The sequence below is a fragment of the Sipha flava genome, unplaced genomic scaffold (assembly GCF_003268045.1).
Source record: "Sipha flava isolate LNK unplaced genomic scaffold, YSA_version1 304_pilon_pilon, whole genome shotgun sequence".
Classification (NCBI taxonomy): Eukaryota; Metazoa; Arthropoda; class Insecta; order Hemiptera; family Aphididae; genus Sipha; species Sipha flava.
The window spans coordinates 286,468-297,920 of NW_020272981.1; the positions used below are offsets into that span (position 1 = coordinate 286,468).

At 29.6% G+C, this 11,453-nt stretch overlaps 2 protein-coding genes across 4 annotated transcripts in view; one reads left to right on the plus strand and one right to left on the minus strand.

Annotated features, from left to right (window-relative positions):
• LOC112686335 overlaps positions 1-11,453 on the minus strand; it is a 109,929-nt gene that overhangs the window by 68,856 nt on the left and 29,620 nt on the right. The window lies entirely within an intron of this gene.
• LOC112686333 (regulator of G-protein signaling 11) overlaps positions 7-11,453 on the plus strand; it is a 49,297-nt gene continuing 37,850 nt past the window's right edge. For both annotated transcript variants that reach the window (XM_025558554.1, XM_025558555.1), the window contains exon 1: positions 7-364. The gene's annotated coding sequence lies outside the window, so the exon portion shown is untranslated. The remainder of the gene's footprint in view (positions 365-11,453) is intronic.

Genomic DNA, 11,453 nt, shown 5'->3' on the forward strand with positions numbered 1-11,453 from the left:
TGATTTCGTTTACGGCGCGCGCGATCGCACACCCGTTGTCGGTGTCGTCGTCGCCGGCGGCGGCGGTGGTGGTGGTGGTGGTGGCGGCGGTCGTCGTCGCGGTTGCGGTCGTGTCGGTGACCACCTCGCGGCGATACTGACCGTTCGCGACATCGCCGCGGCCGGGGAGAGGCCCGCGACCGCGTTGAACGCGTGACGGGACGCGACGTGAGCAACAACAACTTTGGGCCGTCGTCGCCGCCACCGCACCGTGACCAGCAGCGCGCCTCGTCGTCGGGTCAACAGCGAGACACAGCCCTGGATTCCAATTCTCATGGCCTGAGTTTCAAGTGGCCTCGGAAAATGTTGAGGAATTGTTTTTTCGGTAAGTCGCCCCGGATCACGCGCGCACGAGTAGGGTTAAGCGTGAAAAATCCCGACGTTATTGTACGCATTGCGATCGGTGTGCGGGGTCCATCCAGGCCGCGGCCACCGCACTCCGTTCTCGAGAGGGGGTCGGGGCTGTCACGGTTAAAGGCGAGACGACACGCGAACCCCGACGCGGCGCGAACCGGTACGGTGGTGCGGTAGGACTCCGGGCGGGTGAGGGAAGCGGCACGGTTATCTGGGCAGCGTAACGATTGATCGAGTGGAGAACCGGGTCCCGGCCCTTGTGCGTTTCGGGAATACACGTGCCCTCCGCTTGTCGGTATTAACACGGGCAGCACACTGCATAGGTCTGATATCGATAGTTTTCGACGCACTCGAGAGGTTGCCGAACAGGTGTTGTTTAAGACGATAACTAACGTGGAGGACAACTCCAGGAGTTGCTAATCTTGCCAATTGATGATGGGCACGGATCGGAAATGTTCGTGTGATACGTCCCGGGTTGTTCGTACCCTGTGTCGCACTGCTTTCATCGGTGCCCGAGCGGGGGGCGTCGGGTTACGCTTTACACCCGAAGTACTAGCACCCCCGGGTTTGTTCCGGGGTAAAAATATTGTAGGTTCGTATCGCGTTCGTGGGAATGGGTTTATTCCGGTTTGCATTGATCAAGTCACGGATATGTGTGTACTCGTACGCAATTAAGTGTTGAATGTTTCGGTTTGTCACGTTTGTAACGAATTTGATGACGGTCAAGATTGATTTCAGTATTTATTGCTGGAATACTGTTTACCATTTTTTTTGATTGTCGTCTACCGGTTCAGTCGCTTGTTGATAACAAACAACGATGTTTAGTTATATTTTAGAAAATTGCTAAATCTATAATAAAATGGTAAAACTAAACAATTTTGTCTCAGGTATATGTAAAAGGTGTGGGAAGGGGATTTCTCTATGAATCGGTTCGAGATGAACATGCTTAGCACTCCCTAGTTTTAGATCAAATGTGCGCCTACGAGTCTAACTTGTTGTTAAATATACTTGCCAATTGTACTTTTTTTTTTTTCAAGAATTTGACGTTACAATGAGTGTACAGGTGTGTTTGTATCGCTGAATACGCTGTACGGTATGGGTGTGCCATGTGCGTTTTATCTACACGTAAATAAATACTACAGAATTGACTGCGAACAAATGTTTACAAACATCTTCCTTAATATATGTCATTTGAATTTGGTTTTTATCAACGATTAGCCGTATAGCAAACAAACACCTTTTTTTATTTCGATTTCTCTTCAAACTACTTTGACGGAAATGTACCAGTTGCTCTTAACTTAAAAACGTATCAGTTGCCCTTATCGTATTCTATGTATGGCAATACCACAGAAGAAGAATATATAATTCTAATAAACGAAATTCTCCAATATTTTCTACTCCACACAAATAAAATATTACAATAAATGATTATTTTATTTGTCTTAGACAACGATACGTAGCCTGTGTCGCTGTGTATAGATGATCAAACAAGCGCACATGGATTTCGCAAAACTTTTGATTCGAACAAACCCAACTCTCGCTTGCACTTTTGATTAACAGTTATTATACACGAACGTGTGTTTACATTACATTTATATATTTGTTTGTAAAGTAGAACCTTGAACACAACGGTTTATATTGTAATGACGTGTAACAATCGACCAAAGACAATTTAAACGTTTACAAACATTTTTCGCTGGCGAAAAAGTTTTCCATCATTTTCGCAACAATTTATTATTATATTGTCTTCGCAGTCTTAACGTTTGTGTTCGAATTCACTTCGGTTTTTATTGTGTTTTACCGAAAACGTTGAAAGTACCTACTTACGGATTCTGTTTCGAATGTAACGCGCTGATTGATAATAACAATAACAATAAAAAAACCTGATCAAAATGTTGAAATATTTACATTATTTTAGCGTAATGCGGCGATTGTTTGGTGCTGTTAAAATAAAATAAAAAAATTTAAAATAATTTTAGGGAAAGATGTACTGCAGATTTTAACAGGATTATAAATTAAAACTTATATTTCGACTAACATATTACAAAGCACGTTTTCGCGAACATCAAATATTATTAATAATCAATGGTTTTCATGTAATTAAGTAATAAATTATTTAGCATATTAATTTAACGTAAAAGATTCGTGGTTCAGAATTTTGGGTGTTGGACTAATTAATAATAAAATACTCTACATAAAAGGCTTTATAATTAAAATGTAAACATCGATAATAATGATAACAATAATAAGACAATGAGTTTGGGACGCCAAAAAGTGAATGTTTTGGAAAGTTTGTTTTTTGGGCAAATAAACACCTATACGAAGTTGGTATTGTGATTTTGTCGTAGCGTTCAAGTAACAGTCGAGATGAATTATTATTTTAACAACTATTGTTTGTGCCTAACGTTGTTGCTAACATAACCAATAATATTTATATTGCGCACATATCAAACAATAATAAGAATGAAATTAGATCGAAAAGGTGATATCTACCTTACGGTTTTACTAGTGATACATGATATGTGGACGCAAACAATAACCTGAATTGATCGATTGCGTACGCGTGAAACGAATAAATATAATCACGTAGATGCGTTTCAACATCATCAACCAATGAAATCGTGGTTATATCAGCAACATTTCAAGTGTACACCGAATCCATTAAAATGATATTAAAAAAAAAAAACAAATTTATGTATTACACATTAATATTGAGTTTATACACATGCAGACATTAACGCAAAAAAAAAAGTACAGTACAGGTAAACCGATAACGAATATTACTGCGTGTACATTTGTAGCAGTTTTGTATAGGCTCAATACTTGATACTCAAAGTTTATGACAGAGAATTATGTAGTACCGTACGAATAATATCATAACGACGGGTTTATTATTGCCATACACATATTGGGAGGTTATAAAACGATGAAGTATGTACGAGTGCGATAAATGTATGTACGAAATTTATGAAATATTCATGTATATAGGTACATATATTTATAAAAAAATATTTTATTTTTAATAAATATTTATTAGCATAAAAACAAACTTTTAATTTCAAATACCTATGTAATCTAAAATATAATTATCTTTGTTAGGTTTTGTATCAAAGAGGAAACTCTTGTAACATTAATAATTCGTAAATAAAATTGTCAATAGTTATATTTTAGAAAGCAATTAGCCTAATAATTATAAGTTAGATCACAAAATGAATTGCTTAGAGTGTATTATTAAACCAATACTGGATAATTTGTATTATAATACAATATTCATTGGCAGCATTTGGAGGGGGCACGAGGTTGTAGTTGCCCATCTAGAAAAAATATTAAGGGAGCAAACTTATCATTTTACCTCCCTCCTAAATTAAATATTATTAAAACAATTTTTAATTTTTATAAAATATTTATGTTAAAATTACGTTTGTACAATTTATATAAGAAAATTATCCACCATGTTAAGTTAGATCAACATTATCAATATTGACAATATTATCATAAATTAATATAAACTAATGCATTAATGTATATGTACATTGATTAAAAATACAATGTAGTATATTTAATCAATGCTTTTAAAACATATTATAACATATTACTTTGTTATTAATTGATATACTTATCGTCTTATCAGTTATACACATAGTAAGTTAAAAAGAATAATACAAGGACGCTATTTCAGTTTTTTTTAAGGGTGTGCAAGCAATTAAAGAGGCCAATTTTTTACCACCACCAGGCCAAAATTATGATTAGCAGTGATTACTGATCAGCCGCGGTACATGCACAATATTAAAGATTGGAAAACTGAATGCCAAAGTGGCAAGGCCATGTATCAGTGATGCCTAGGCTAATAATTAAAGATGAAAAAAATTCAGGGTGTGCGAGTGTACACCCTGCTCCCCCCCCCAATGGCGCCCTTGGAATAATATATACATAAGTTGAATGTAAGTAGATTTTTAAATTGGTCAGTAAATTGTGAATAATTTTTGCTCCTCCCTCTGATAATAAGAGCCAAGTACCATTTGTAACAATATTATATACAATTTATAAAAATAATTTATTCCATTTAAAATAAAAATTTTGATAACGTAATTATTGCATATAAGATTTACAGCAATAAATCCTAATTAGAAATAATTTAGTGTTACGGGCATGAGATGATAAAATCATAAACATAAAAAAATGTAATTAAATGTTCAATGGGAAAATGTATATGAATTATCACATAGCTTTAAAAAGTTTTTTATTACAATTTAGACGAATAAAGTAACTAAACGTTTGAAGAACTTCACTGACATTTTATACTTTACATAATTATTTTTAGCAATCTCTATAATCGCATAGGACTCTTGAATACGAATAACTGACAGTGTTAGAATTTCATAATTATTAATATTTTATTTTTAAAACAATAACAATAGATTTCATTTGATTAATGATAGAAATAATAAAAAATACTTAACGAAATTGCAAATAATAAACCCATTGAATAAAAATCTCACATTATTATTACTCTAAAAAAAGTATTTTTCATTTTCAAAATATTTGTCATTTGTATTTAATTTGGTAAAATAAATTAATTTTTTATTTTCAAAACTTTTAGTAGAAGATTATGTCTATCTTATTTTAATTAAATTACAAATATTTCAAGAATCTTGAAGAGCGGTGTATTTTTATGAATATTTAAAATTTGAATTATGGTGAATTATTTAATTTTATTACGAGATAATTTTTAGCTTTCTAAATGTAATTCGAAGTTTTGGTTAACAAAGCTTTAATATTTTAGTACAAGATTAAAATAATGACGAGGTTCCAACTATATTAAAACTTTTTTAAATGCGTAGATAATTTTTTTTTTTTTGTTATTACATAAGATACATAAACACATCGCTGTACTCCACTGACCGATGATAATAATTGTTTTTCGAATGCAGTGATATATGATTGCTCATAATAATAAAAGAATTTACATTTTGATTAATTCCTATAACAGTGACCACCCAACTTTTGTACCTCAAAAAATGCATAAGTTTCAATTTCTATAATAAATATTAAAATATTTTCGAAGAAGAAAATGTGTATTTAAGTAAATTATATTTTTGTTATTACATATTCTAGTTAAAATATATCATTAATAAAAAAATTTAAAACCTAAGTCCTACAAAAATTACATTACAATTATTGACATTAAAAACAATGATTATCAAATATTAAAAATTTAATTATAGTTATGTTACTTGTTAAATATCTTATAGTTTATAATTATAATTTCTATTCAGTAGAGTAATTATTAATTCATGAAGTTTTTTTTTAAAATTAAGAACATATTGGTACTCTTTTTTTTTTTACTGAAATAAAATATCATGAATTCTACCTTTTAAACTATTTAAAATCAAATAACAGTGTTACTCACTGTAAAGCTGGTACAAAAATTATGTTAACAATCTTAAATGTAATTGTTTATTATATCTTTAAAACTTTGATAATTAACGCTGTTTAACTACCTATTAGGATATTAGAATAATCTAAATGAATGCATAATATAGGTATTATAACATTTGATTATTTAAATAAATCATTTACTCTCATAATTTGATTACGATTGAATTGTATTTATTGTTTTCGAATGCGATGTAGCACCATATAATGTCAAGATGTGTCACACCAATGACAAATGATGATAATGCATTTAATGTTGAAGGGATTTAATAATGTTTGTTAGTATATAATTAATTATACACTTTTTAGAATAATTAAAGCACGTTTAGTTAAATAATAATATAAAGCTAATGCATATTTGAATAAACTTATTACTTTAATCATAATATCTAATGAAAAGTATACTTTTAGCAAAATGTTATCCAAATTTTTTAAAGTTATTATTTTTTTTTTTTAGTACATAAAAAATTTCCCATCGTGCTAATGTGTGTTTTGGATAATAATCTTACGAATGAATATTTTTTTCCACGCTATTATTCGAGTAGGACGTAAGAATTGCATTTGCGTTTGATAATTAATAAAAATTATTATTGGATACAAACGACTGTTACTTGATACGATAATGCAATGTAATTTATACGTTAAAAAATACGTCCACCGGAAAAGATTGTAGTCAAGTACGACTATTGCACTCAAAAATTTCTCTTTGGAATTATTGAACAGTAAATTTAATAGTTATACCCAATGTAAAACTGAAGGGAAAATATAACTGATTACTTATTGGAAATGGACTAAAGCCTGTATAGCTCTGGACACAGGCTCAAGTAAGCTGGAAAAAGTTTGCTCTCGCAAAAGAAACCAGCAGGATTACGCGGCTTACGAATTCAGGAAACTGTAATAAGCACAGTGAAGGAACTAAAATATATCCTATTAGACAGGTGAACGTAAAATAATATCGTTGTGTAATTAAATAACTGTACAATAGATACATAGCAGGTCGAAAAAAATGAAAAACAAACGTTGGAAGAAAATTCAATACAACTATATAGTATTATTATTATTCCTATTATATCACTATACGATTTCTATCACAGCAGTGTTTTAGTAGAGATAGTTTGATTTAGAATATCACCACGGTATGAAAATAAATTTGTCACGGTCAAAGTATTAAACGTATGAATTTTGTTTCATCAGTCAATTGAATTTTAAGATTAATTAATTGTGTTAAGATAATATTTTGAAAGTTTGGACCTTAGATTGTCAATAAAAATTCGTAAAAACTCTACACAAAAAAATCGAGCGATAATTGTGTTGTGAATACAATATTTTTTAAAAAAAAAATGTCAACGTACCGGATCTTTACACCCGTGTCCGCGACCACGATTTCTCGAGGTCCCGTCTAAAGCCAACTGAAATTCTCTCAATAGCCCTACTGTTCAGTATTTATCCTTGTACGATTATAATATTAACAAGATGAGTAAACAATGACTTCGATATATATCAAACGCAGTTTAATATAATAAGAGAAACAATATGTTAGTATTTTATGCACGTTACACATATTTATGCCGTGCAATGATAACTTTTACGAGCTAAAAAAATGGTTTTTTATTCAAACATGACATGATAGGGTAATTATGATACATATTGAAAACATCAAATTTAATACATTATGTTGTTCATTGTTGTTGATAAAAACTATCGGTAGGGTGATAGACACTAAAATTACAATACGAATACACGTTTGAATGTCATAGAATAACGGTAAGCGTGCAAGTTGATATAGGTTCTTAGATTTACATTTATTTTAAAGACTATAAACAAATATATACATGTGTTATATTGATTTTTTTCCCGTCTCATACTTTGTAAAAATACAATCGATTTAATTTGAAAACTAAACATGTTTATTACTATTTTTGACGAAACAATATTTGTTTCTTTACACTTCCGTTGAAAAATACTCAAAGTATGAATTAATAAACAGGTGTGCATTAAAATTTATGAAATTATATAGTCGTTTGTGAGAAACAAATCGACGATTTTTTTTAAAAAAAAATTAATTAAGAAATAAAAACCCGCGGGCAGTAAACGATTCAAGCAATTTAGTGAACGACAAATGCGAGTAAGTTAATAAATATTTAGTATTGAATTCTACTTTAAATTCATCAGAAAGTAAATCGTAATAGGATTGTACTGATTGGAAATAACGAAATGAAATGAGTTAAACAACAATCAAAGCCGACGACAGCAATGAACTGTATGAATACGATACAGCACTGTAATATATTATATTGATTGGCTGCTGACTGCGGTTATTCGAGTATCGACTGTTATTATTCTAAATTGCATTTTATTTTCATCAAGTTTTATTTTTTATTCTTTCCGAGGTTAGAATTAACAGTCATTATTTGAGCCCATGCAGTACATATTTTGGGCGCCCGGAAATTGGGCCATTACAGTTTTACATTTATAATAGGTAGACCCGGAGATTGGGCTACTATTGCCGTTGAGTCCTTCTTTCATTCATATTTTAAAAATAATTTTTATATGTCACATCCCAATATTCATAATTTGTTAAATGTTTTATTGGAGGTTCAATCCGAAGTATATATTAAAATGAGAAGCATAGGAATGATAAAAGCAAGAAAACGAACTTTGAAAAAACTTTGTAAAATATATATTTTTAATGAAATTCATTATTATGAAGAAGGGAAAAATAATAGATTTAAATTTGTAAAATCGGTATCATATTATTAAAAAAAAAAATTGTATTTTTATGTAATTCTCAGAAAAAAATATTTATGATAATTATTATTATTTGACTAATTTTATTGACTTTTTATAATATATTAAATTTGTGAATACTGCGTTATATAGCATTATTAAAAAAAAAAAAAAGATTATATTCTAAACTATTATTATTATTATATTATATATATTATTGTAAACTATACGATCCACGTTTAGTAATATATGCTGGTTCGGTAATATACGAGTATAATGGAATTATTTGAATTTATAATGACGAAGACAGGAAAAAAATTATTAAATTTTAATTTTAAATTTATTTAATTTTATAAATATTCTTTTGCTTACGAAAGCCAATGTGGCAAAATTCGTTGGTGATGTTTTTTATAATATAAAGTATTATATTATTATATTATTAGTATTATACTTTTTATGTTATATTAAATTTGTGAATCCTGCGTATAACATTATTAAAAAAAAATAATTGTATTTTATGTATTATAAAAATAATTATTAGTTAATAAACGTTGTATATTCATATATTTTTATGCTGTATATTAATGGCCCAATCTCCGGATAGTAAAATGTAAACAAATATTTTATACGAAGCAGGTAGCTCAATTATCGATCGCCCCATATTTGATATTTTACATATTATACATTTTGCATAGCAAATAATCTTATTTTTTGACTTGTAATTTGATTTAACAAAATTAATTGGTTCGTCAATTAAAATACACTTTGAGAAAATCTTATTGTTTTTATACATTTTTATAGGGATATAGCGTTTAACAGATTTTAGTTCTAACTACGTCGTTTTAGGAGTCTCGTTGCTATGGCTACCGTATTAGCAGCATATTATGGGCTGCGACACGATTGAGCATAAAACACCTTTCTTGCGACACGATTGAGCATAAATTGTCGGCGTATCAAAGGAAATTGAAATACAAAAGAAAACCAACACGATTGAGCATAAAAAACTCTGCAACGTTGCCATTTTCAATTTTGAACTGTATCCGGAACTAATTTATTAATCGATAACATTGTCGATAAAATTTATAAAGCCGATAAAGCTCACGGCTCGCGTCAGATATCATAATAATTGGTGTAATAATACGAGAAAATAATAAATTACAAAATTTTGGCAACGTGAATGTGGCAACGTCGCATAAAATATTCTATGCTCAATCGTGTTGCTAAAAAGGTCTATGCTCAATCGTTTTATGCTCAATCGTGCTTTACCGATATTATGATGGGATGATCGAGTGAGTAGAGGGAGCTGCTGAAGCACCGGTAGGATTTTGAAACAATTCCATTTAAAATCCGACGATGGAGTTTTCATGTGATTTTTTTTTTTATGCAAAACTTATTGTAGGAAACTACCAAAATTTGAGATGAAAAATATATTCTATAAACTTAAGTTTTCATATTAATACCTACTTATACTTTTTGTCATATTTATTACATCGTCTGTAAAAATAATAAAATATTATTACGTCAGAATTATTATAAGTTGTATTGATGAGGAAAATACAAACAGTTAAAACCTATACACCAAATTCACAGATTATCATTTTAATAAAAATAAAATATATCATTAGCAAAACAAATAAAATAACAATTATTTGTAATTTATTATAAGCAAATTGATTTCATATTATTTTAACGTATTTGTTCCGCTTAAAATTATTAAAAATTTACGAAATTAAGCTATAAAACAAAGATTAATTTTCATTAATTGATTATAGATCCATGAACTTGGCCCACCCATAAACAAACTTATTTACAAAATGTATATCAAAATTTAGTTTAGAAATAGTTTATACTAACATATTATCTATTATTTATTTTACAATTAATATAAACGTTGGTGAAGCCAAACCTACTTTGGGGTATCAGTATAAAATCCATATCATATGTTGATAGGTAAATATTTAATAAATAATAGCGAATTCAATTTTGGAGCTAAGAAATTATCTAATTTTTTTTTTTTTTACAATTCTTGTAGATGAGTGTAAACCCACTTAAAAAAAAGTTGTATAAAATGACGGAATAATTTGCTAACATTGCAAACTAATAATACGTTATTACTTGCTAAACATTCGTTGCTTACCAACAACATAAATGCCATTCGAATACCGCAAAGTGGTTAATTACTTGATCAAAACTCATCAAAATTTAAATGCATTGTAAAAAATAATATATAAAACTTTTGGTTTATATTTTGTAAATAGTGTAGTTAGTGTATGAATGGGCCAAGTTCATGGGCGTATCGATTACATTGTTTAAATTCATTGACTAGCTCTGGAGAAATTTGTTTTGCATTATATTAAGTAAATTAATTATATTTTGGTGCAAATATACTCAAAAGGATGAAATTATAAATGATTTGTAAGTTATAAAAATCAGTTTTTATGTATATAAAATAAAATTACTAAACCAAAAATGTGTCACCTAATTTAATGATACACAAAAATTAAATATAAATAGAACGGGTGATTTTTATAGAAACTATTTCAATTCGGAGGACTGGTTCTTGAGTTATTTTACTTCATAAAAAGTTATTTAATAGCTTATATGAAGTTATACATTTTCATTATACGTGTTATAATAACTGAAAGTATGATCTACAAAATGATCAATAAAAATGCAAAAGTGACAAATTATCAAGTATGAATAGGTACCGGTGAATTTATTTAACCGTAAGAGTTAGAGTTTTCGCAAAGTACGATCGAATTATTGGTTTTTTTTTTTTTTTTACCGAGGAGATGTATTTTTTTTGTTTAATGTTTTCCATCAACTTCAAATCTAGAAATAAATAAGGAGTATATATATATATATATATATATATATATATATATATATATATATAT